Source organism: Protopterus annectens, chromosome 1.part1 (assembly GCF_019279795.1).
Source record: "Protopterus annectens isolate FY-2018-M chromosome 1.part1, PAN1.0, whole genome shotgun sequence".
Classification (NCBI taxonomy): domain Eukaryota; kingdom Metazoa; phylum Chordata; order Ceratodontiformes; family Protopteridae; genus Protopterus; species Protopterus annectens.
In genome coordinates this window covers 491,783,018-491,809,933 of record NC_056726.1, presented here as the reverse complement: position 1 = coordinate 491,809,933, position 26,916 = coordinate 491,783,018, and the positions used below count along the sequence as shown (strand labels likewise).

Genomic DNA, 26,916 nt, shown 5'->3' with positions numbered 1-26,916 from the left:
TCAGATGGCAAAACAAAATCTCATCCCTCCTTCCATTCTGAGTGGGGGTCCCACAAGGATCTATTCTCAGACCACTTCTTTTCACCATCTTCACCAATAACTTAAGTAAAGCAAGAAACTCAGCAACTACTAAATATGCAGATGACTCAACACTCATCTGTGCAGCCCCCTCCTTCCCCGAACTTTTACAAGCTGCACAAAAATCTTTCACTGACATAGAACAATACCTATCAACCAATCAACTAATACTTAATCCAAACAAGACCAAACTAATGCTATTCACAAACTACAAACCAGCACACCTCTACACCCCATTCATTACATACACCCAAAACAACATCAAAATCGAACCAGGAGATAACATCAAACTACTAGGAGTAACAGTATAGAGAGCACTCAAATTTGATGGATACATAGCCCAGACAATCAAAAAGGTACACATCAAACTAGGCCAACTCTATCGAACCAGCCCATACCTTACCCACACCTCAAAACAAGCTATAGTCAAAACACACTTACTATCTACCTTGTTATATGGCTGCTCAATTCTTAAAAACATAAAAAACTGACATGATGAAATCAGAAGCCTGCTATAATAAAATACCTATATTTGCCGCAAACCTCACCAACAGATCACACCACTGCAGAGCTCTCAAGCAACTAAAAGGGCTTGAACTTTCTATACTCTTAATTCTCAACCAACTTGCCAACACCCATTCCATCATGCACCAACCTGACAACTGCCCTACCCTCAAAAGCTTAGTACAACCCCATTCTAGCAGCAGATTCCTTCCAGTCATCAGATAAACTTCTACTTGAGGTCACCAGAGCAAACAACAGTTATGGAGATGCTCTGTTCTCTAAACAAATAGCTAAAGTGTGGAACTCAGCACCTTAACATATACTTCTCACAGCTAACCCATCTCAATTTAAAATACTCCTCAAAGAACACCTAACAAACAATTGGCTCTGCTCCTGTACCAACACAGGATGATAATGCAAAATGTGCCATCATCCCTCAGCCCCCTTTCTTACCTACTAATACTCTTCTCTGAAGAAGAAAAAAAAAACATGAAAAATTTCCTCTTCTTTTCCTATATTGCATTAAAGCAAATAATACCAGATTTTGTCTAAATACACATGTACATAACTTATTTTTTTTAATTCTCCTTCAGTAATTGTGTAATTTCCTATTATTTTTCATCATTGACTTGTATTGCTTATCTCAGACTGTATTGTACTCCACAAAATGTTTAGTATCTATGCTGTTTATTTCTACAAATGTTGTACTGAGGAGCTTTTCTCCCCAGGGTTCCACTGAAAATGGGCCACTGGCCCAGTTGGACATTCTTGGTAAACAAATGTAAATAAATAAATAAAATAAATAAACAGATGGAGAAGTAAAGAAATAAATATGACTAATGGTGTAAGGCAAAAGTGTCCTATAAGCAATATTTTATCTGATTTGGTTATGAATACAAGAGTGAGAGAGACATCATGTATCGACAGTGGTCAGAAAAGCCTTTTACTTGGTTCATCTCATAAGTAAAGGGATTGCATCCAGAAAAAAAGGAGGTTATTACCTCTCTATATTCCTCCCTCATTACACCAATAATTGAGTGGCTGGTGCCTTTCCAAATATTTGCATCAACTGGAAAGGCCACTGAAATACCTCACAAAGAGAATCCATGGCCTCCACCACCTGTCCTATGTAGACAGGCTCAAATCACTATCACTTTACTTGGTATCATACAGATTGCTCAGGGGTGATCTGTGTGTCGTCTACAAGGCAGTCTCAGACCCTGCCCTACTAGAGATGCTCAATAGCCGTAAGTCTAATTCCTCGTGCACTACACGCTCAAAAGGCCTGAACCTAATATGTGACATTAACAAAACCTGCTGGAGAGACAGGTTTGTCTCCCAGAGGCTGCCATGTCTCTGGAAAAGACTTCCCAAACAAGTCAAACAAAGCACCTCACTGACCCTCTTCAAGCGCAACCTTGATGAGTGGATAGGAAACCACAAATTCATCCTAGGTGTTCCACCTGTGTCCCTCATTGACAGCAGTGACAGGTGCTGACTGAGGTTTATTTTTGAGGATACACTTTCAGCTAAGCTTGCAAGGGCCCCAGGGCCATTAGCCTAGTAATGTCCTATGATCCTATAAATCAGAAAATGAAGAATGCAACATATAAAATTAAAGCAGAAGTTGAAATTCCAGCTATGATGTCTTATCCAGATGATATTATAACAACTAAAAATAAAGAGTGGATAAGATAAGTTATTTATTTAGCTGAAAGTTTAAGAGAAACAGGTATGATGTTTAACAAGGAAAGAAAGTAAAGGATTGGTTGAGACAATAAAAATAGCAGGTATTCAAATTTCTATGAATGAAATATTTGTTTTAGGGATAAATTTTGGTAAAGAAGATCATAAGAAAGGATGTGATCTAACAATATCGGAAATAAATGATATTTGTATATTGTGGAAAATGTATAGATTAATGTATAAGAAAAATTTGTAGCTCATTAATTCGGTGTCTAGTGCTATCATGATTCCTAGAGGATATGAGAAACTGTTATTCAAAATATTTTTTTTCTTTTGTTTGGGGATCAAGACTAAATCTTGTTAAAAGGGGAGTTTTATACATGGATAAGGAAAATGGAGGATTACGTATAATAAATCCAAAAAGTGCATGCCACTTTGTTAAACTTATATAAGAAAATGTTTTTGACGGTATTAAAAATATGAAGATATAAAACCAGACATGACTGAATACAGTTATGCAAATATAAGTAAAAACTTGAAGATACATTTAGATAAGAAAGTTTTTTTATGTAATTTAGGTAATATGGAATGAAAGAATTAATGAAATTATGTTTAATGGAAAACGGGTATTGTCACTTATGTTAAAGAAGATTGGTGATAGTTATGGAAAAAGGATTGGGGGTCGATATAAAATGATAAATCATGATGTGTAAAGTATGAAAAGAAATCAAAATAATTGTATAAATATGTAAATATGTAAATATATATAAAATATATATATGCACACACAAATAAAGGAGCCCTGCTCTTATCAACTGGTGCATGGGCTGGATGGTTTACATCAACCTGAACTGTCACCAACTCAAGCAGATGGGATCTCAGTTTAACATCTCATATAAAGGACAAGTCTCTCAGGAAAGCGTTATCCCACCATGATGCACTGCAGTGTCAGCACTCTCCTAACTAGGTGTGAGTATATCAGTGTCACACTGAGACACCATAGTTATACCATCCTTTTTCAATTCAAGGTTTGATATCAGCATTTAAGAATGCAGGTATTTCAAACACCTAATGTTGTACCACTGCAATACTGCACCACTGTTCTTATAATACCACATTACCTCTGTACTCCTAAATTAAAGCCATATGTGAATAGAGAGCAATTAATTATGAAGAAGTAGAAGGGCGGGTGGTGTTACATTACAATGCCATACTTTGTGCATGACGTAGATGTCTTCCAATCCTTCTATGATGTTTGAGATATGACAAAGGTAGTGGCTATCACATTAACTCTATCAGGAATACCTCACATACCTTTTATGATTATTCTGTGTCCCAAGATCAAGAGCCTTGTGATTTACTCAATCCCAGCTATGTACAAGTACAGACTACTTTCTCTCCTAATAAAAAGTGCACAGATCATAGAAGAATTCAATGAAACAGAAGGGACATTTGGTCACCTTTTTGGTTATGTAGGTAATGATATACATAGTGCACATATCAGTGACAGCTATGTCAGTTCCTCAATCTGAGGATGCTTTGAAACATAGAATATCATCTGCAGTTTTGTGCGACAGTCTTAGGAATAGCTTTCCTATGTTGCTGTTACTCTCATTAACATTGCTATTTTCAGAACAATTACATGCAGCAAGTTATTTTTTTTTCCAATATACTTTTTATTGCTTTTGTTTTTCAACCAAAATATTCAGACATTACAGCATTAAAAAACAACAAAGAGTAACAACTTTCTACAATGATCACATAAAAACTTACTGAAACTGAAATCTAATAGTTTCACCATTCTTGAGGGTACAGGGAATAAAAACACACAAAGCTGACTCTTGGTTCTGTCAGAAATAATACAGTACCCCTATTTCAGAATAAAGTAAAGTTATTTTCCTCGTTGAAGAAAAGTGAAATAAAAAGCTTGTTTTATAACATCATTTATATGTCACTTTATTTGTGTAGGTAGGATAACATTACTTGTAGAAGGGTTTGTGAAACTCTGAACTATGTACAGATTACACTATTTACAATGTTGGATGCCATCCATTTGATGCTAATCTTGAAGTATGTTATTTTTGAGCAATATGCTTATTGTCTTTAGTATATAAAAGTTTTTGAGTGCCACCTGAATTGCATTTAAGCTTATGGATTTTGTTTGCTTGCTAGGATTATGTCTAGAAGAGAGTTCCAATATATTTGAAAATATGTTTTTTTATGCTTTTTGTAGATAATTTGTTGGATGTCATATATTTAACTGCCATGTCTTTAACGTTTATCCATGAGATTTTATTGTTATTTGCCCAATTTTTAGTTATACAAAATTTAAGTAGGGCACATAACGTAACTAAAATATGTTTACGCATTCCATTGATTGAACTAGGGATTATGTGCAGAATCATTGTTTCCCAGGAAAATGTGTTTTTTTCATATCCAATTTTTTCAAGTTGCGCTCGTAGGGAACACCAGAGCTTGAAAATATTCTTACAGCTCCAAAAGATATGGAGGATATCTACATTCTCTCTGGGGCAAAAAGGGCACAATGATTTTTTTTATAACAACATTTTTTAAGGACAGCTGTGGTATAATATGCGTTATTGTTAATCATTATTTGTGTGTAGATTAGGTTTTTGAAAGGTGTTACTTTTAAGATATTGTTAATAGCTTCTTGTTTTTGTGCTGTTGTGATAGTTTTACTAATGTTTTCCCAGTATCTTGAGTAAAGTAACGCAGATTGGTGTTTTATCTCGCTTATTGATTTATAAGACTTGGAAATCATTTTCTCCTTAGCAGCTAATGATTTGATTATATTTTGGGTAGTTTCTATATTTTGTGTATCTATTTTGTGGTTTGAATATTTCATCTTTTCTAGTGATATAATTTGTTGAAGAATAGGGTTATAGCTGCCTGGTGTCTTTAGTTGTATTCTTAACTTTTCAAGTGTTGATTTCTTGTGCTGTAAAGTATGCCATACCATTAGGTCTTTAAATAGTGGGAATGGTTTGAGATTGATCAGTTTGTTATTTAACTTGATATTCAGGTTCATGTGTATGGTTGTAGCAGACTTAGTGAGTTCTATAGGTTGACAGAAGTAAATAAAGATTGGAAAGGCATAATTTAAGTTTTGATTATTGGGTGTAGTTTGCTAAAGAGTTTATGGTTGGGATTAAGAAAAGGGGTAACTTTGGGGTTTATATTTAAGGAGTGTAATAGGCTGGCCCATAGTTTAACTCATGTTGGCTACCAAATCTTTTTAGTTCTATCATATTCTGATATTTGAATTAACCAGTTTGCTTTGATAATAAAGTAGTACAAATTAAAATCTTGGAGCGCCAAACCTCCTTTTACTTTTGGTATTGTGAGTTTTTGGTAACATATTCTTGATGTTTTAGGGTGCCATAGGAGTTTGGAGAGGGCCTTTTCCATTTATGTGAAATATTTTTGGTATTTTAAGACTGATAGAGTTTAGCTGAAATAGTATTTTAGGAAGGATATTCATTTTAATGATGGCTGATTTGGACAGGAGGGATAGGTTTATATTTTCCCATCTTGAGATGTCTTGTTTATTTTTTTCCTGTGTTTTTAGGAGATTTGATTTATACATTTCTTTGTAGGTGTTAGAAAAATGTATGCCTAGATATTTTAGAGTGTAATTTAGGAGTATGTCAACTAAGGGGAAACAAGATGTGTTATGATTTAGTGGGTTTAGAGGAAAGATAGAGGATTTTTGGGGGGTTCATGTTGTAATTTTCTATTTTGGAGAATTGTTCAACTGAAGATATTATTTTGCATAGATCTGTGTTTGGGAGTTCAAAATATAGGTTTAGGTCATCAGCAAAAGCTGAGTATTTTAGTATTTAGTTGTAAACATTTGGGAGGTGGTGGTATGTGTTAATGTAGAGTAATAGTGGTTCTAAGTATATGTTAAACAAGAATGGACACAGGGGGCATCCTTGGCAGGTGCCATTAGTTATGTTGATGGGTTGGGAGTAAACCTTGTTGATGCATAGTGTAGTGGTGGCATTGTTTTAAATCATTTTAATAGTTTTTATAAAAGATGGGGGAAATTTGAAATGTGACATCGTTAAGAAGAGGAGATTCAGGTCTACATTATCAAAAGCTTTTGGGGCATCTATTGTAAGTGTGTATCTTGGATACTTATCCTTAGCTAAGAGGGAGATTAAGGTGTCTAACATGTGGGTGTTGTCACTTAATTGTCTTTTTTTCATAAAACCCAGTTGTTCTGGGGAGATAATTTTATCCAGGGTTTTTTGTAATCTATTCACTAACAGTGAAGTCAGGATTTTTATGTCAAGGTTAATAAGGGCAATAGGCATGTAGTTAAGAGGGTTTAGTTTGTCAGAGTTTGGCTTTGGTATTAAAATTGTCTTTGAATTGTTTAAGTATTGGTCAGTGAACCCATGCTTTATGATATAATTGTAAAGTCTTAACAGGACTGGAGCTAGTATGTGACTGAATTTTTTGTAAAACATTGCCGTAAATCCATCAGGACCTGGGGATTTATTGATCTTTAGTTTTTTGATTGCTATCTTGATTTCACAGGTTGATAAAGGGCTATCTAATAAGTTATACTGTTCTTCATCAAGGTGTGGGAATTTTAAGTTGTTTAAGAAATTCTCTTGTATGTTAAACATATGGTGCTGTTTTGCAGGGTTATATATATATATTGTTATAAATGTCCGAGAAAGAGTTGCTTATATCAACTTTATTATATACATTTCTCTCTTTATAGTGTATTTCTGGAATATTTTGGGGAGTTTGCTTTATGTTTATCATATTTGCTAGCACCTTAGAAGGTGTTTGGGCCCATTCAGAGTATTTTTAGATGAGTTTTAACTCATTTAATGAGTGTTTATGTAGTTGTATTGAGTAAAGTTCTTTTTTGAGTTCATATAATTTTTTTTCTAGTTCTTGTTAGTAATGGGATTGAAGTTGTTGTTCAATGGTGTTTTACTGTGTTTTGAGAAAGCTAGTTTGTTTTTGCTCTTGTTTTTTGTATAGTGAAGCTTTCTGTATATTGATTCCCCTTAGTACTGTCTTAATGGCTGCCCATTGAATATCTAATGGAATATGGGTTTGCAATGCATCTTGATCTAGTTGTGTTATTGTTCTGCCTATCTCTTTGACTACCTCTTTTTGATTTAAAAGGTTGCTGTTTAGATACCAGTTATAAGGACCACCCTGTTGAGAAGTCTAACAGGTTGTGTTAATTGTTATTGTGATTTTGGAGGGGTCGGAGATTATTCTTCTATTAATCTCATATTTTTGACATATCTTGGAGAGATTAGAGGAGATCAGGAAATAGTCTATTCTTGACCAGACTTTATGTGGAGGGGAAAAAAAGTGTGTTTGGTCATTGATCTGTCATGATCTATAGTTAGATAAGGGTTGACAAGATTGAGACTTTGTATAAGGTCATTTAAGGCAGAAGTGACCTGGACTGGTTACTTTTTGTTTTTGTTAGAACTATTACTTAGGGGATCAATTAGACAATTCCAGTCCCCCCTATAATGATGGAATCTCTGGGAAAATTTAGGAGTAAGTTATAGATTTCATATATAAAGAATTGCTCATTTGAACAGGGACCATATATATTCAAAAAGAAAGTATTATTTTTTGTTTGCGGATGTGTACTGGTGAAGAGACTCCATCTGCCACTCATGTTGTAATTGCTGTTGGTTATGTTCTCATGGAAGGATTCTTTAATTATAATGGTCGTTCCTTTTGAGGAAGAGCTGTCACCTGATGAAAGGATTTGTTTCATCCATTTTCTTGAACTGATTTTTAACCACTAATCTTTATTTAGATGTGTTTCTTGTAAGAATATGACATTGGATTTGCTTTAGTAAATTAAATGTAAGATTAGATTCAACTTTTTTCTATCACCTAACCCATTTACGTTCCATGTATTGACTATAAACATGGCTAGCTTATGTCTGTTGTAAATTTATAAATGTTAGGCCTTAAATTATATTTGTATTTATATGTACTTATGTGATTGTGTAAAAGGTGGAATTGTTTTTTTTGGTAACATACATTTATTTAGGATGGCATCCAACTTATCTTTGCCTACCTTAGTGCCTGCCCACTTATCTCCCTTCCTTTGTGTGATAATATACTATATATTTGGTTTGTTGTTTGTGTAACTTCTAGAAAACTTATTGTATTGTGGGTATAGGGAGATAATGAAAAAAAAAACTTTGCTTTGTTCCAAGTATCACTAAACATTCCTGACATACATTGCTTGCTCCTTAATGAAGTGAGCACACTGAAGCATGATAACAATTTTTGTAAAATAATCCACAGGTATGAGCATTACAAGTTTATAAAGTTTTGTGGATTTTGAATGGGGTATTATGTTCACAGTTTTGGATAAGATGCTCTTTATCTGTTGACTAAAATAACTATCATTTTGTTACATCAGTTAAATATATTAACTTTTACTACCCAAGGGCTTGAACCTATTGAATCTGAGACCAAAGGGGCATGCACATATTCAAATCCTGGTACCTTGTATTTATCTTTCTCCTGCAAAAAATAATTGTATATGTGCATAGTGATATTTGTGTTTTAACTTTTGTGTGCATCCCTAATTATGTATTGTGCTTATAGTTAGTATTTACATATGTTAGTTGCAGTTCCAAAGTCTAGCTTTCCTTTGAGATTATTTAGGAAATATCTTTGCTAAGTTTGTTTTCCCTTTTGTAGTTGGTTTTGTTCTGTTCTTTTCTATTATTAATAAGAATCTAAATACAACATTAAGTTTTAAACTGTAAGTAGTTATGTTAAAATGATCAACTTGTTTGTTTATACAGTTCTATAATAAAGCCAACACTTGCAAACCAACTAACAGTTGTTTAAAAAGTCTTTAGTTTCATGCTGAGTTGTATTATATAGTCCTGTACTGTAAACTGTTTCATATACTAGTTTAAATATACAAATCTTACTAACATTTCTTGCAGCAAAAATGAGATTGAATTGTAATATTAAATGTTTTTGTTAACTATAAGTCAGTGTTAGCCTTCGGGGGAATTTTAGCAGTAGACACTATCATACTTGCTTTCTCAGTTCACATTATTGTGCAGTACTTGTAGATTTTACATTATGCTAACATCCGTTATGCCAGTATTACATTTTGTTAACTAAAACTGTTAAATTTTCTTGTTCAAACCTTTTGCACTGTATTGTGAAAATTTATTACCTTACAGATCCTTTTCCTTTATTTTTGTATCAGGTTTCAGAATTCCATTGATTCCGGTTGGTTTATAGACTGTTTAGCAGTCCTTTCAGCTCCCAGTAGTGCTTTGCTATTCTCGCATTTTTAAGGAAGTTGCCTTTGACTTCCAATCTCTGACGTGGTTTGAGAAAGTATTGCTTCCTGTCCTGCGATTGTGTAAGCACCTCTTAGGACCAGTGAATAAGGTAAGTTTCTTGAACGTTTGTTAATTGTAAAATTATTTTTTATAGTTAAAATGACTGTAGTGATTCTTATGTTGCAGAGTTTATCTTTTGTTTGATTGCTGGTTGACAGCTGTCAGCATTATTGTGGGCTTAGTAATATTGACAGTTATACATTCCTTTTTGTATGAGCAGATTACTTCTCATTTTCAGGTTAAGTTTAAATGCTGACAATGTATATAGAGATGAAAAGTTTGATTGTAGTATTTCAAGTATGTGTCGTTTATTGCCAGGGAATATTTGTCAGTTTATCCGCATTTTTTAGTGGTAAGACAAGTTAACGGTTACCTTTGCAGTTTGTATTTGCCCTATTAAATTAGATTTGCAGGAGCTCACATATTGAGCAAAAGCTGTTTATGTAACCTTGCCTTAGAACATGAATGTCGGGTGTTGATTTGTAGCTTTAGTTTACCACTCACTGTGTTGCATTATTTATTTTTCTCAAGCGATTGGCCAAAAACTTTTATGAAAATGTTCTTTGCCTCTAATTTCTTTAGTATTATTTGTTTCTGATCTTTGTAACTGAAGGTAAATTTTGCCAGGTAACACATTTAAAAACGGATATATTTTTTAATTAGGTATGAACAAAAGGGCGCTAATGCTTGATGTTCTTGCTTGATGAGAAGGAGTAGATCTTGTGTGATGCTTATTTTGTGTCCTCTCCATGTTAAGTTTCTTTTCTGTTTTGCTGCCATTAAGATCATGGAGGTGTGTGCAGCATTGAGTATTTTTACATAAATTTGTTTTGGTGTAGTTTCATCCTATGTTTCCCGAAGAGATCTGTGTGCTTGCTCAATGGTCATTTATTTTGCTATGTTCTTGTTTTCAACCATTGCTTCGGCGATCTCTTTTATTATTGCATTCAGTTGAGTTTGATCAAAAACTTCTGGCACTCCTCTTATGATTATGTTGTTCCTCCGGCTTCTTGCTTCTAGGTCGATTAGTTTTATCTGAGGATCTTTTATGACCTGTTTGTTGGTTTTTATTTTAGACTTTAAAGCATTGATTTCTGTCATGTTTTCCTCCGTCTTTGTTTCATTTAGTTAGTCTAACCGCGATTTGTTCAATGTTTGTCCCAGCCATGCTAAGCTTTTCTGAGGAAGCACGGATATCATTGTGTAGTGGTTGTAAGGCTGGTTTAATGTCTTCAGCCGAGTATGTGTTGTCATTCTTTGATCTTAGAGTTACTTTAGCAGGTTCTTGTTGTGCCTTGGCCGTTTTTTTTGTCTCTTGCTTGCTGTGTCTTTTTCTGGATAACTTTGTTTTAGTAGTTTGTGTCTCCATTTGTTCCTTACTTTGGTCTTGGGTGTTAGACATTTTGGTTTATCTTTTACTTTTGCTGAATTTTCTTTTAGTTTTGTTGAATTTTCTTTCCAGGCCCAGTTGTTTGAAGAGGCCCTGCCACGAAGTTGCTGTCCCGAATATCCTGCTGTTTTAGAAGGTACTTTTAAAGTTTTTGTTTTTAGCTTTACGGTATGAAATAAAGCTGTTTACTTGCTTCTTAAATGATGTAGCTTCAGGAGTTATGCAGGATTGTTGATTTACATGTTTGATGATGTGGCTAGGTAGCAGATTTCTTTTTTGGATTTTGGAGCAGCAGCCTAGTGCATGCCTAGTTGTCAGTGACCATCTTGGAATCCTAGCAGCAAGTTATTGTCTTTTTTACTGTATGTTTTGTCAGATTGTATTACCTTTTATAAGTAAAACATTATCTGTAAAAATGAACTTAGCACGGCCCTGTAAATCTTTAAGTAGTGGCAGATACTTTCATCTGAACATCCTGTTGGCTGGTATTTCTTACCTTATTTTTTCATGTGCTGTCACTTTCAAGATTCGAAAGCAAGGCATTTTTCCTCAAAATTAAAACCTCTTGATGGAAATTGTGGCATTGATGAGATTTGTAAATGGCAACAGCTTACCGGCTTGTAATGTTCATATGTGTTTTTTTTTGAAGAAGAAGAAGAAATGTTACAATGTGTGCTTTTCTCATTTCCTTTGCAAACCACACAACATGTCAGAGAGTACAGGAGTACAGAATACCCTTGGTGGACTTCAAAACAATGTCAATTCCGATAAATGATGTGTCATAAGCATCACTGATTATTCTTTTACAAGCAATCAGATTATGTTGACATGTCACCTAGATCTTGCATCTAAGAAGGATTATCAGTAACTGGTTACCCAAGAAGGAAGAAAACCTAAACTAAATCATCCCTAACCCACCCAGGTGGGGAGTTATGTCTCTCATACCCCCACACACATACCCTAACTAAATATACCAACTCTGAGATCACACTACAGTTGGGAAAAGGCCAAAGTTCACTGTTTCGCATAAGTTACTTACAGTGGGAAAATCATCCTTGTTCTGTTGCTTCTATGAAGTGCGATTTCGATATTTTGAGCATCAATGAACTGACATTCAATGATTTGGGATTTTGATAAAGTCAGGTGGACCCATAGGGGAAAGTGTAGTTAGGCAGCATAAGTTGGTGGTTTGTAAGATGACGTTAGTGATCAAGAAGAGGAGGAGGAGTATGAGGGCAGCACCAAGGCTCAAATGGCAGAAATTGAAAAAGGGCAATTGTGAGGTGGAGTTCAGGGAAGAGTTAAGACATGCACTGGCAGGCAGTGAAGAGTTATCAAATAGCTGGGTAACTATAGCAGAGCTAGTAAGGGAGACGGCTAGAAAGGTGCTTGGTATGACATCTGGACAGAGGAAGGATGACAAGGAGACATGGTGGTAGAATGAGGAAGTACAGGAGAGTATACAGAGAAAGAGGTTGGCAAAGAAGAAGTGGGATTGTCAAAGAGATGAAGAAAGTAGACAGGAATATAAGGAGATGAGGTGCATGGCAAAGAGAGTGGTGGCAAAGGCTAAGGAAAAAGCATATGAAGAGTTGTATGAAAGATTGGATACTAAGGAGGGAGAAAAAGACCTGCACCGACTGGCTAGACAGAGGGACCGAGCTAGTAAAGATGTGCAGCAGGTAAGAGTGATAAAGGATAATGAAGGAAACATACTTACGAGAGAGGAGAGTGTATTGAGCAAATGGAAAGAGTACTTTGAGGGGTTGATGAATGAAGAGAATGAGAGGGAGAGAAGGTTGGATGATGTGGGGATAGTGAATAATGAAGTGCAATGGATTAGAAAGGAGGAAGTAAGGATAGCTATGAAGAGGATGAAGAATGGAAAGGCTATTGGTCCAGATGATATACCTGTGGAAGCATGGAGGTGTTTAGGTGAAATGGCAGTGGAGTTTTTAACCAGATTGTTTAATGACATTTTGGGAAGTGAGAAGATGCCTAAGGAATGGAGAAAAAGTGTTTTGGTACCGATTTTTAAGAATAAGAGTGATGTGCAAAGCTATAGTAACTACATAGGGATTAAATTGTTCAGACACAGCATGAAGTTATGGGAAGGAGTAGTGGAAGCTAGGTTAAGAAGGGACGTGATGATTAGTGATCAGCAGTATGGTTTCATGCCGGGAAAGAGCACTACAAATGTGATGTTTGCTCTGAGAGTGTTGATGGAGAAATACAGAGAAGGTCAGATGGAGATATATTGTGTTTTTGTAGACTTAGAGAAAGCATATGATAGGGTGCCTAGAGAGGAGTTGTGGTATTGTATGAAGAAGTCGGGAGTGTCAGTGATGTATATAAGAGTGGTACAGGATATGTACGAGGGTAGTGTAACAGCGGTGAGGTCTGCGGTGGGAGTGACAGATGCATTTAAGCTGGAGGTGGGATTACATCAAGGATCAGCTCTGAGCCCTTTCTTATTTGCAATGGTGATAGACAGGTTGACAGACAAAATCAGACAGGAGTCCCTGTAGACTATGATGTTTGCAGATGACATTGTGATCTGTAGTGAGAGTAGGGAACAGGTGGAGGAGACCCTGGAGAGATGGAGATATGCTCTAGAGAGAAGAGGAATGAAGGTCAGCAGGACTAAGACAGAATATATGTGTGTGAATGAGAGGTAGGATAGAGGAATGGTGAGGATGCAAGGAGTAGAGGTGGTGAAGGTGGATGAGTTTAAATACTCAGGATCAATAGTTCAGAGTAATGGTGAGTGTGGAAGAGAGGTGAAGAAGAGAAGACAGGCAGGATGGAGTGGGTGGAGAAGAGTGTCAGGAGTGATTTGTGACAGACAAGTGCCAGTAAGAGTGAAAGGGAAGGTCAATAAGAGGCTATTGAGACCAGGTATGTTATATGGGTTGTAGACAGTGGCATTGACAAAAAGGCAGTAGTTAGAACTGGATGTGGCAGAGTTAAAGATGTTAAGGTTTTCACTGGGTGTGATGAGGGTGGACAGGATTAGGAATAAGTATATTAGGGGGTCAGCCCAGTTTGGAAGGTTTGGAGACAAAGCCAGAGAGGCAAAATTACATTGGTTTGGTCATGTGCTGAGGAGTGATCCTGAGTATATTGGGAAAAAGATGCTAAGGATGAAGTTATCAGGTAACAGGAAAAGAGGAAGGCCTAAGATAAGGTTTATGGATGTGATGAGAGAGGACATGCAGGTGGTTGGTGTGACAGAACAAGATGAGAGGACAGGAAGAAATGGAAACAGATGATCTGCTGTGGTGACCTCTAATGTGAACAGCCAAAAGATGATGATGATATATATAAAGATATACAAACTCACTCAGCATAGTCAAACATTCGATGCAAGAACCAGAAAAAGTGCCCAAAGTAAGCACAGTAAACACATACAAAAAAATCCACCAGTTGTAGAAATAAAAAAAAAATATTAAGTGAATAAAGCAAAGAAAAGCTCAGACATAGCGGAATAAGGTTTTGCTTGAAATCTTTTCACTGTTGTGTTAACCTTCTATTCAAAATGGTATCTTAATTGAACATGTGACTGAAAACCATAAGGGAACCTTACCATATAAAGTGCAAAAAAAAAAATAAAAATAAAAATCATAACAAGTTAAAATATAATAACATTATATATATATATATATATATATATATATATATATATATATATATATATATATATATATATATATATATATATATATATATATATATATACATATATATATATATATATATATATATATAGCTAAATGTAATAAAACAACCTCATGCCCACTGTTATATACAACTGATTAATCTACCAACAGAAATATATAGAAAAAAAATCATAAAAATTTACATTCAAGCCAGGAATAAACAATGCCCCCAAAATTTGCAATCCAACGCTCTTTCCTGTAGTCCAGTAGGTACTGGTTCCATTCCAAAGACATATGAGCCACCTCCCCATCAGTTTTTATAAAGGGAAAAGTCACAGTGGAGTGCTTCAAAATATGTTTATAAAGGGCACTGCATTCCTATGATATATCACTGAGCTGAAGGGCAATTTATTGTTTAAAAGAACACATTGTGTTACCATCATAAAAATGCCTCACAGTGGCATACAAGCCACATATGTAACTCGCGGTGTAACACATCATAAAGTGATGGATTTTATGAGATTTTGCTATGCTTTGCAGACATTAACACAGTGGGTACAATTCCCTCAAACAACACTACCCCTTAAGGAATCAGGTATAGCTCTCAGCCTCTTAACACAAAAAATATGGGCAAAGCCAAAAATAATGGGGGTATAAAGCCCCCAAAATAGGGACAAATTTTAAATATTGCTTTTATAAACTTCGACAGCTGCTAGAATAAAAGATCATTGTGTTTCCATGCATTTTGTGAAGGATATTATGTCTTGAACTGAAAGGACTGTCATTATTTAGTGAATTCAGTCCTCACTAATTTACCAAAAAATCCAGAGGATCACAAATTCTGTAAGGAACAGACCAAAAATATAAAGCAAAAATTTGGACACTATGAAAATCTGTACAGTTGAGAGGTATGCGAGTGATAGTACAAACTGATGATACAACCATGTTTTTCTTATATTTAGATAATAACTGAGTCAATGATTTGCCTTTTTTGAAACTGCTTTTAATATTATTGGAAACAATATTACTAAATAGTCAATCAGCTATGAGAACACACCAAGAGAAATCCAGGCTTTTTCTAATAAAAAACTATTGGAACCATACTTAGTAACAAAATCTGTGAATACTTTGCAGACTGATCATTGTTAATTAAAATTGTACTCCAATAATTCACTCCAAGACTTATTACGAGGCAAATCATACAATGACTTCACCGACTGTTTTGTATATCCTGTGCTTACAGAGTGATGGATAATGTGGTAGCTGCCCACTAAAAAGCTAAATCTGTACTGCAGATTTTTCTAGTATGTAGAAATCGTGACTCGGTTTTATTTCTTACAATATATTTGGATGACAGCTTCATGTCACCAGAAGGGACCTCTTTTAAGTGGAAACATGGGAAGTAAAGCTTCATCAATGATACAGGGACACATAGTTATACACATTTGCAAAGGGCTCAGTGAATTAGACAGATGTATAGCAATACAGCGTTATACATATTTAGAGCCATAGTATTACAGGTGTATAAATTTGCACAGAGAAATAAGTTTGTTTGGTTATTTTCAAATACATAATAATGCAAGTATAAAACAGTAGGTTTGCATAATTAGGGAGATGTTTAGAAACAGTAGCAGACAATTGTACTTTGAGATGAGAAGAAGGATACTGGAAAGTAGATAGTGGCAGTTGTGTGCAAGTGGGGTACATGAAAATGGAGAAGAAGCCAGTCATAGTGTGGGTGTAACTGAGAGAAGAAGGATGTCAGCTGAGTGTGAAGCAGGACCATAACCAAATGAAAGTTAGATGCTGTTTAAGTTATGTTTTAAAATTGCTACAGCTGTTTATCTGTTTGAGAGGTAGAGACAGCGATTTCCAGATGTTGGTGACAAATAAAGAGTATAAAGAGTCTCCAAAGAATTATATGATTTGGTAATTAGGAGAACGACTTGGTCTGCTCAACACAGAGGCCTATGTGGGATGTAGAGTTGAAGGGTATATTTATATATCTATTCCATCTATATATAGTGAAAGAAACCACTTGGCCAGCATGGTGACCTGTGCCCTCACTTCAGTGTAGTGCGATCCCGGAGTTGGTATATTTAAGTAGGGGGGCCAAGCCCCCCACATGGGGGTGAGGGGGGTGAAGCTCCCCACTTTTGTTGGTTTGCTTTTCCTCTGTTTCATTTGGTTACCATGGTGACCTAGTGGTTCCTTTCACAAGGAAAGGAATTCGGCAGCCCATTCGTTCGTTGAACTGGAGCTTTGGTGGATTCAGCTCGAGTAAGTACAATTAGTTGAAATGTACTTTTGTGTAAAGAAAGTAGATCTACACACACACACGCACACACACACACACACACACACACACACACACACGTGTGTGTGTGTGTGTGTGTGTGTGTGTGTGTGTGTGTGTGTGTGTGTGTGTATGTGTGTGTGTGTGTGTGTGTGTGTGTGTGTGTGTGTGTGTGTGTGTGTGTGTGTGTGTGTGTGTAGAGAGATATACAGATAGATGGATCGATACATAAATACATACACACACACATATATATATAGAGAGAGAGAGAGATATTCATATAATAAATATTGTGTGTATTATATACATAAAATACACACACACATATAGACAGATAGATATATATATAGCTAGATAGATATTGTAACATATCTGGAAAATATTTAGTGTCTATAAATGTGAATACTTTGCAGACTGATCATTGTTAATTAAAATTGTACTCCAATAATTCACTCCAAGACGTATTATGTGGCAAATCATATGATGACTTCACCGAACGTTTTGTATATCCTGTGCTTACAGAGTGATGGATAATGTGTAGTAGGGATTGTATGAAAATCAATGTGATTGCAGAAAGTGAGATACACAGGAAAATGCAGAGTTCTGAACATGTTTCTTTTATTTTAAAGCATACAATATACTAAAAGGAAGACCATAAGCAATAGCAATCTATCAATTTAGAAAAAAAAATATTTTTTCTGACATACCCTTTGTAGGGAGAATGAGCACAGGGAATGAAATTAAGTTACTGGATAGACTTCTTTCAGGCTAATATAGAGGGAGAAGAACCAAAAAAAAAGACAAATCACTGAAGGGGACTGTGCTATTAACAGAAAAAGTAAATAGAATGTGATTTAGTTGTTTTTGTTGTTTAAAACAACACCTCACAGGACAAGATATTGAAGAAAATGCAGTTCTGTTGTTTTTGAAAGGGGGGGGGGGGGCTACACCTTCCACATCAAGGCAAGTTAATAAAGAAAGGAACTCAGGAGTTAGTGATCGCACAGAAACTAGATAAACTTTAAAAGGCACAATGGGAAGATGATATAAGTAGAGTTGTTTTTCTTTCGGCTTTTCCTGGTTCGGGGTCACCACAGCAGAACTCCGGTCCGCTAATAATTGGCAGTCGATCTTTTTTTTATGATGTCAGGGTGCCAGCCAAACCCTCAACCTTCAACGAAGGCACACCCATTCACGCATGTCTTTCAAATGCCACTTGACCGCGGGGAGGACATGCAGACTCCACACAGAAGGCACTCCAGCTGAGAATCGAACAGGAGAACCTCCTGCTGTGAGGTGACAATGCTACTGCTGCACCACTGCGACTTTTATGATGCTATAAGTAGAGAAAGATAAAAATTATAAATAAGTTTGTAGGGTAAGACAGCACACAGAATGTTCAGATTACTTCTCACTCTTGCTTTGTGTCAAAAAATGATCTCATATACAGACTAAAGAAAGAGAAGAAATTCAGGTTCTGTTGCTAATGCCAAAACCTTACAATACACCAATTAACTTATCTATTAGTTAACAGGCTTAGAGCTCTGATCCAGATGGAACATTTCTAGGCCTGGCCTGGGGAATACAGAATCAAATATTTTGGTGTGGAACAAAAACAACAGCAAGAAAGCAAAATAACACAGTAAGGGCTTCACATTTAAAATATACAGTATGTGCACTATCATTAGAATATGGATTATAAAAGATAGATACAATGAGATTCAAACCAATGAAAAACAGAACACTACATAACTTCTGTCACAATTCTTTGTATACAGCAATAGGTTCCCACTCTGTGTGTAGTGTTTATCTCTAGATGAAGCAAAAGTGGAATATCTGCAGTGTGGGAAGTCTGTGAGAAACATTTAGGGGTTTTAGAAGGGAAGGTGGTAATAGTGGCGGTTTAGAGGGAGGGGAGAAGAGAGCTAGAGAAGTATAATTAAAAGCAGACCATAACAGAGTAGGGTTGAAATGGTTGCAGAAACTTAAGTGGTCATCATGGTCATCATCATCATCATCATCGTCATCATCATCATCGTCATCATCATCATCAGTGCCTTTTTCCCATCTCCTACATGGAGTCAGGTTGCTGTGTCAAATGTTTCCATCTCTCTTGATTCTGTGGCTACTCTCCTACCCTCTTCAACAGTCATGCCTATCTGTCACAGGTCTTCTTTCACATAATCCATCTGTCTCTTTGCTGGGTGCCCTCATTTTCTTTTACCTTTTCCTGCTTGTCCAAAATTTTCTTCACCAGATTGTCTTCTACTTTTCTGCACATGTGCCTGAACCAGTGTAATCTGTTTTCTTTGACTTTCTCTCTAATTGGAGCTGCACTGGCTTCTGCTCTGATGTTCTCATTTCTTTACTTTCCAGGTTTCTGTATCATACATTGTACAGGTCAGACTACTGCTTTGTACACCTTACGTTTCTGCTTCTTTTGCATTCTTCTGTCATACTCTACCCCTGACACTCTGTACTGCAGCCTCCCTGATTCTAGCTTTGACCTTCTCATTCAGACTTTCCTTCTATTCAACCACCCCTCCCAAAGCTGTTAACCTGTTCCACTATTTTCCCTTTCAACATTTGCTGCCATTAAACTGTCTTATCTGTACTCATTTTCATCCCATGTGCATTCAGTTTTGCATTCTATTGCCCTATCCTTAGCTGAAGTTCTTGCTTTGAGTCATCTTGTAATGAAAAGAAAAGTGAGCCTCTGCAAGTATGGTAGCTGCATGGCTCCAAAAATCCTTGAGCAAAACAAAAAATAAAAAATACAGAACCAGCAAACCGTGACAGAAAAGTTTATTATTGTAAAGTAGGAAAACAAAACAGACCAGTTTCGGCTGTAAGTTTAATAAGCCTTCATCAGTAAAGTAAATTCTAGTTGCAACCATTCTCCTTTTATATTGTATCACCACTAGAGGCTAGATAAGACAATTGCTTCCATTAACACATTAGAAATATTCATTAAGTCCTGGTGAGAATAAAGCACCAAGTTTGATGATCCATTTTTTCTCTTTATTGTTCAATAATTGATGCCAACCTGATTTATTATTTCTGTTACCCCGTATTTTATCAATAATCGTAAAATTAAAGGCTGCTTTGTGATATTTTTCAGTGTGTTTATATAAAGCATTTGTTGGTTTCTTGAAACTGATATCACTTATGTGTTCTGAAATCCTAAAGTTGACTGGTCTTGACGTCTGTCCCACATAAAAGGCACAGCAGCTGCAAGTGGCCATATAAATGAGCCAATCTGACTGACAATTTGCAAAGAATGAGATGTTCAACACTTGTCCGGTATTTTTACTAGTAAATTCTCGGGTCTTCAACATCCTTTTATAGTGGGTACACTGACCACATGGAAAACAACCTTGCAAAACCCCACCTTCGAGTGTTGTCTATATTGAGTGCATATCAGATGTATGCACATGTTTATAATGATTCATGTATGAGTCAAGATTTTTGCCCCTTCTAAAGGAAAAATGACATGTATCATCTAAAATTTCACATAGCCTGGTATCTGTTAATAAGATATTCCAGTGCCTGTGGACACTATTGAGTAAGACATCCGTATTTCTTCCATAGGTAGTAATTCATCTGATTTGTGAATTATTATCTGATATTTTGTTCCTATACTGAAGTAAGTTGGTCCTGTCCTGATTGGCTGCCCATTGTTTGGCCTGATAGATGTCCCCTCTCTTGTAGCCCCTCTAACTGAATCTCATAACTAAATCTTGCTCATAAAACTGATAACTGGATGCATCTGAACATATCCTTTTGATACATAGAAACTGTGACTTTGGAATGTTTCTGCATATGTGAGGCAGATGAAAGCTGGTAGCATGGAGTAAGGAGTCAAACTGGGGGTGTTTACGATAAACCTCAGATGTTAAAGTATGATCAGCATTTCTGGTTACTAATACGTCCAGAAAAGCAATTCTGTCCGTGTCAAAAGTAGCTGTAAAGTGAATCCCACATTTGTTATCATTCAAGAATTCAACAAACTCCTGAAGATATTCTGTATCTGACCACCATACTAACCAGCAGTCATCCAGATATCTCCTCCAAATGTCGATCTCATCAATGTAAATGTTATGAGCCCTATCATAAATCAGTTGTTCCTCAATATAGGCTATAAAGAGATCAGCATATATGGGGGCAAAGGAGGCCCCCATGGCAGTTCCTTTAATCTGTAAATAGCAGTTGTTTTGAAAGTAGAAAACATTTTTAGTCAAAACATGTTCAGTTAAACAGAGTATGAAGGTATTATAGCCCAGTAGATACAATTCGGACCTAAGTAGCCAATATGCTAAAGTTTCAAAGCCTATCCAATGGGGAATGTTCATGTATAATGCAGAAACATCCAAAGTACACATCAACCACCCTGCTTCCAACTGCATTTCTGAGATAACCCTGAGAAATTCGGTGGTGTCTTAGATCCTTGCTCTAACCCATTGAACTGGGATAGAGGTTCAGTAATTGAGCCTCTGCTAGAGACAATTGGTCTACCTGGTGGATTTTGTGAACTCTTATGTATTTTAGGTAAGAAATATATGTACTGGCTGTAAGGGTTCCAAACTGTTAAATGGTGAAGTGTGTTATCCGTTATAATCCCCTCTTCCTCAGCAGCATTCAAGAAACAATCCGTTTGTTTCTTGAAGCCGGTGGTGGGATCACATACCATTTGTGTATAGTAACGTTTATCAGAAAGTTGCCTCATTGCATCCATGTTATATTGTGACCAATCCTGTACCACTATAGCCCCACCTTTGTCTGCTGACAATATTACTAGTTCATGATTAGCACCCGATTCCTGTATCATATCCATCTCATGTTTCGATAAATTGTTAGATTTTGCACGGTGATCCCTTTAGTTGAAATGTAGATCTTTAAGAATTGAGTTCTGAAACATGAGTACAGTAGGATGCATGGGTGGAATAAAATTGGATTTGTAATATTTAAATCCATGTTGTGATTCCGATTCAGATGCTGTTTGGAAAAAAAGTTTCAGATTAAGGGATCTGCAAAAAGAAGAAGCATCCTGTGCAAATGTGTCTTCAGGTACATAAAAACCAGGTATAAAATGTAAATCTTTATTGAGTAGTTTAACATAAGTAGGGGACAGTTCAACAGAGGAAATGTTCAGTACAATATTCTGTTCTACTTCTGTACCATGAGCTTGAGCAGCTCTTCCATGCTGTCTACCCCTGTGTTTCCTACTCCCCCCCCCCCCCGCTCTTGCTTACCCTAAAGGGATAGGTGTATTACTTTCCTTTGATACTGGTGAATCTGTGACATTTTGTGTAGTGGACTCTAAACCAGAGGAAGATTCCTCCCCTGAATCATCACAACTAGATGCAGTTGATTTCTTTAATATGGAACATGGTCTTCTTCTTTTAACCACCTTCCTGTTCATGGATTCAAATCCTGCATGTTTAGTAGTGGAATAGGGATGTCCACCCTCATGATCAGTTACATCTCTGTGAAACGTTTTCATTTTTCTTTTAACTGTTGCTCCAATGACAAAAGATCCTGGCTCAATTTCTTTAAACAATTGTAATACCCCTCTTGACCCTTATATTTCACAATATCAATGCACATGCGTGTGATATCAGATATATTTTTGTCAATGGTTCTATCCTAACATGATGCTAGGGTTTTAACAAATTCCATAGCTGCTTTATGTTGCACCTCAGCCCATTGTTCTAAAAGGGTTGTATCAGCATCAGAAACCAGGGTTTGAATTGGTACTCTCAAGCCTCTGGGTGAGATATCTTTGACTATGTATGCCTTAAATAATTTTGCGTGCCATACATTGGCCCTCAGCGCCCTCATATTTTTGTTAAGTTTGTGAAATTTGACTTCACACGTATTTGCTTGTGTGATGCTCTCGGGTCCATTCTGTATGCCATTATTATTTAGTCCAAAAACTGCCAAATCATCCCTATCAGATGATAAACCTTTAAGTAAGTTAATAAGATCCATTTGTGGGTCAATCTCACGTATATGTTCTAATACGAAAGAAAAAAGATAAAGAAAAAGATAGCTACAGTTGGGCTGTGATATTCCCCAAATAATCATCCAGTTTGGATAGTTATAAATAATGAGTGGCAATCCAAGTAACAATATTTAAATTTGAGAATGTTATATACTTAAATATATTGAGCACATATACAATGGAAAACGGTACCAGCCACCGAATGCTCCTACACAGCAGTGCTAAGTCCACAGTCTAAATTCAAATAATATAAGTATATGTAACCAATACTTCCTAATGTATCAAAATAAGGCTGAGGACAATATTAGCCCCTGCTGGATCATATATTGCCAAACACTTCCATATTGATTGGCAAAATGGCTATCTATGTGTGGCCCATGATGGTGAAAAACATGGACAATAATAGCTCCTGCATTTGGTTATAACATTCCTCTATTAATCCAGCAGTGCTAAGCCCACAATCTAAAATATCAAACAAAATTAAAATATATCCTCATATCACTTAAGGACAATACTAGCCCTTGCATAAAGTAATTTCATAACAAAATGCAAATATTATGCAGTGCTAAGTCCTAAGCATATGGTTACCCTGAGTATATCTGATAAAAGTTAGTTAGTTGCCATTCACTATCCTGATTTAGGTAGGCAATTATCCAGTCCAACATATAACTTATTATTAATATTGGCTACTTAGGCTGAATTGTATCTACCAGGCTTTAATACCTTCCTACTCTGTTTAACAGAGCATGTTTTGACTAAAAATGCTTTCTACTTTCAAAACAACTGCTATTTACAGATTAAAGGAATTGCCATGAGGGCCTCCTTTGCCCCCATATATGCCGATCTCTTTATGGCCTATATTGAGGAAAAACTGATTTATGATAGGGCTCATAACATCTACATTGATGAGATTGACATTTGGAGGCGATATTTGGATGACTGCTGGTTAGTATGGAGGTCAGATACAGAATATCTTCAGGAGTTTGTTGAATTCTTGAATGATAACAAATGTGGGATTCACTTTACAGCTACTTTTGACACGGACAGAATTACTTTTCTGGACGTATTAGTAACCAGAAATGCTAATCATACTTAAACATCTGAGGTTTATCTTAAACACCCCCAATTGAACTCCTTACTCCATGCTACCAGCTTTCATCCGCCTCACATATGCAGAAACATTCCAAAGTCACAGTTTCTACGTATCAAAAGGATATGTTCAGATGCATCCACTTATCAGTTTTATGAGCAAGATTTAGTTATGAGATTCAGGCAGAGGGTCTACAAGAGAGGGGACATCTATCAGGCCAAACAATGGGCAGCCAATCAGGACAGGACCAACGTACGACAGTATAGGGACAAAATATTAGATAATTCACAAATCAGATTAATTTCTACCTATGGAAGAAATACAGAAGTCTTACGCAATAGTGTCCGCAGGCACTGGAATATCATATTAGCAGATACCAGGCTATGTGAAATTTTAGATGATACATGTCATTTTTCTTTTAGAAGGGGCAAAAATCTTGACTCATACATGAATCATTATAAACATCTGCATACATCTGATATGCACTCAGTACAGACAACACTCGAAGGTGGGGTTTTGCAAGGTTGTTTTCCATGTGGTCTTTGTACCCACTGTAAAAGGATATTGAAGACCCGAGAATTTACTAGTAAAAATACCAGACAAGTGTTTAACATCTCATTCTTTGCAAATTGTCAGTCATATTGGCTCATTTATATGGCCTCTTGCAGCTGCTCTGCCTTTTATGTGGGACAGACCTCAAGACCAGTCAACTTTAGGATTTCAGAACACATAAGTGATATCAGGGTCAAGAACCCAACAAATGCTTTATATAAACACACTGAAAAATATCATAATGCAGCCTTTAATTTTACAATTATTGATAAAATACAGGGTAACAGAAATAATAAATCAGGTTGGCATCAGTTATTGAACAATAAAGAGAAATAATGGATCATCAAACTTGGTGCTTTATTCTCACTAGGACTTAATGAGTATTTCTAATGCATTAATGGAAACAATTTTCTTATCTAGCCTCTAGTGGTGATACAATATAAAAGGAGAATGGGTGCAACTAGAATGTACTACACTGATGAAGGCTTGTTAAACTTTCAGCCGAAACCGGTCTGTTTTGTTCTCCTACTTTATAATAATAAACTTTTCTGTCAACGGTTTGCTGGCTCTGTATTTTTTTAGTTTTTTATTTTTTGTTCTGCTTGTAATGACCCAAATGCTTACAGCAACTTTACTGATCTGCGCCCTCTGATCTGTTTGCTAATGTAGTCCATCACCAGTATGGTCAACAGTGGCCTCAAAGCTGAAACCTCTCCCACAGGCAACCCCTCTGTAAGACTGAACACTCTTTTTACTTGAATCACTGGGTCCTTGTACATAACCTGCACTAATTCTATCAGTGTTTCTGGGTCTTTGAATCATCACAAGACTGGCTAAATCACCTTTCTTGGTTCCTTGTCATATGCTTGCTCCTAGTCCAGGAATTCCCAGTTGGACCTTTTCTTCATCTGTACATTCTTCTCAGCTATCAGTATCACAGCAAATATCGGGTTGTTTGTGCCGCATCTTGATCTAAATCCATACAGCTCTTCTCTCATCTTACTTTATACTACTATGGATATTTATTTATCAATCACCCTCTCCAGGGATTTCATGCAGTATCACCAGAGTTAGGTACCTTTGTACTGCCCACAGTTATGGATGTCCCCTTTGCTCTTGGACACCGGCACTAGTATGCTTATATTCCACTCATCTGGAATATGCCTTTTTCACCATACTGCAATGAATACCATCAGGAACTATTTCTCTTCATCTCAGCCAGCATTTTGATCTTATTTTCCATGATTTCATTTGAGTCTGCTGCTTTCTCTTTTCAATTTCCTTAGTAGTGTTCTTACTTTTTATTGGATGGGTGGCTCTTCCTCTTCTTTCATCACAGGCTGTGTGTGGGTCAGTATCACTTCTCTATTTTTTTGTCATCCAGAAGCTGTTGGAAGTAGTCCTTCAATCTGCCTTTGATTTCCTATGGGCTGGTGAACAAATAATTTCTGGAATTTCTTTTGAAGGGTGTCTGACTATCTGCTTTATTTTTCTGTCTTTGCCTTGCAACCTGATAAAAGTTTTTTTGTGCCATCTACTGAGTTGGTTTTCAGAATCTAGTATAGTGCCTGTAATGTCTTGTTCTTTGCTCCTGTAACTTCTCTCTTAGCCTGTTTGTTTACCAACCAGTATTCCTTTTTAGCCTGGTCCATCTTTTTTATCTTCCACTTTTTTCTGCACTCCTTTCTTTTGATGACTTCCTGGACCTCTGCAGTTCATCACAAGCCTTTCGTCTGTACCTTTCTTCAATGCCTGGCTTACCACTTATCTGTTCTATAGTCCTCATGCATGCTGTTTTGAGGTGCTGCCATTCTTTTTCAACTCTACCTATTTCCTCTTCTTCATGAGGTGCTAACCCCCTGAGTAATTCCTTGAAATCTAGTGCTTCCTTTCCAGTTAACTTCCAGCTCTACACCCTATTTTCTGTTGATCTCACAGCCTTTTCTGACCACTGCTTTCAGATGATTTTGGCAACTACTGGTTTATACTTTGAGTAAAATGTTTCACTGGGGGATTATTTGTAATTATTGATTCTACCCTAGTGCCCTTTCCTTACTAGAAGGATGTCTACCTGAGCTGCATGTTGGCCACTCTTGTATGTGATCTTCTGATTGCCTCTGTTGCTGAACCATGTGTTGACTACCATCAAGCCATTTGCCAGACAGAAGTCAAGAATGGCCTCTCCTTCTTTATTTCAGTTTTCTCACCTATGTGGACCCAGTCAGTCCTCCTATCCTGTTCTGCCTGTCCCAATATGTGC

The 26,916-nt window shown here is 36.4% G+C and overlaps 1 long non-coding RNA gene across 2 annotated transcripts in view; it reads left to right on the top strand.

Annotated features, from left to right (window-relative positions):
* Nucleotides 1-9,634: 9,634 nt before the first annotated feature.
* The window catches only part of LOC122806011, a 164,794-nt gene continuing 147,512 nt past the window's right edge, over nucleotides 9,635-26,916 (top strand). The window contains exons 1-2 of one of the 2 annotated variants that reach the window (XR_006365484.1): nucleotides 9,650-9,714; nucleotides 11,128-11,191. This is a non-coding gene — a long non-coding RNA (uncharacterized LOC122806011). Of the gene's footprint in view, nucleotides 9,715-11,127; nucleotides 11,192-26,916 lie in introns of both variants that reach the window. The other variant, XR_006365485.1, reaches the window with a different exon arrangement.